This window comes from Camelina sativa, chromosome 20, assembly GCF_030686135.1.
Source record: "Camelina sativa cultivar CO46 ecotype springtype chromosome 20, ASM3068613v1".
In the NCBI taxonomy this organism is placed as follows: domain Eukaryota; kingdom Viridiplantae; phylum Streptophyta; class Magnoliopsida; order Brassicales; family Brassicaceae; genus Camelina; species Camelina sativa.
In genome coordinates this window covers 27,294,515-27,295,776 of record NC_141899.1, presented here as the reverse complement: position 1 = coordinate 27,295,776, position 1,262 = coordinate 27,294,515, and the positions used below count along the sequence as shown (strand labels likewise).

Here is a 1,262-nt window from a genome sequence, read left to right as displayed (position 1 = left end):
TACAATTTGGTGCCGTTGCCCATTTGAGTGTGTTTTTGTGACATTTAGGATCCATATTAGTCTAAGAATAAGTTCGTTTATACACTTGTGAAGTTGCTGTACTCGAATCTTCTGTTGCTGGGTTGAAGTTGAATTTCAGGTACCACTCGACCAGTCACTCGACCGAGCAGTGATCGAGCACTTGATCGAGTCAGAAGCCGTGTACATTTAGACACCACTTCCCAGTCGACTCAACCACCCACACGAGCCTGAGCTCAATTGTGAACTTGTTCGAGTCTGTACTCGCGTTTGTTGATGCACACAAGGTCTAAGGGGAAAGACAATCTTCAAAGGCCTATTGACAACATCCATAGGAAGCAAAAGGGTTTCGGATATCAGAGAAGAAGAGTAGTTCAAGTTCAGCAAGAGGATCCAGTGATCATGGAGCAACAAGCTAACCATGAGCAGAGACCTAGGCACATTGGTGCTGGAGATGCACCCAACACCCACAACCAAAGGGCTGGTATTGTGCCTCCAACAATAGCAAACAACAATTTTGAGATCAAGAGTGGATTGATCTCCATGATTCAAGCCAACAAGTTTCATGGGTTGCCAATGGAGGATCCACTAGATCATCTTGATGAGTTTGACAGAATCTGTGGTCTTACAAAGATCAATGGAGTGAGTGAAGATGGATTCAAGTTGAGGCTCTTCCCATTCTCACTTGGAGACAAGGCACACCTTTGGGAGAAGACTCTTCCTACTGGAGCAATAACCACATGGGATGCTTGCAAGAAGGCTTTCTTGGCCAAATTCTTCTCCAATGCAAGGACTGCTAGGTTGAGAAATAAAATTTCTGGGTTTGCTCAAAGAAACAATGAAAGCTTTTGTGAAGCTTGGGAGAGGTTCAAAGGATTTCAGACTCAATGTCCTCATCATGGCTTCAGCAATGAGTCACTCTTGAGTACCTTGGATAGAGGAGTGCTTCCCAAGATAAGGATGCTTCTTGACACAGCTTCTAATGGCAACTTCCTCAACAAGAATGTGGAAGAAGGCTGGGAATTAGTTGAGAATCTTGCTCAGTCAGATGGCAACTATAATGAGGACTATGACAGAACCATAAGGTCATCATCAACTGATCAAGAGGACAAGTACAAGAAGGACTTGAAGATTGTCAATGAGAAGCTTGACAAGAACCTTCTTAGCCAACAAAAGTCTATTCACTTCATTGGTGAAGAAGAGGTTCCAGTTCAAGAGGGGGAGACTAAGTTTGCTGAGTTGTG

General features: G+C 43.8%; 1 non-coding gene across 1 annotated transcript; it reads right to left on the bottom strand.

Moving 5' to 3' along the window:
* Positions 1 to 816: 816 nt before the first annotated feature.
* On the bottom strand, positions 817 to 923 carry LOC147919447 (small nucleolar RNA R71). The gene has a single exon (XR_015594180.1). It is a non-coding gene; the product is annotated as a small nucleolar RNA R71 (small nucleolar RNA).
* Positions 924 to 1,262: the final 339 nt, after the last annotated feature.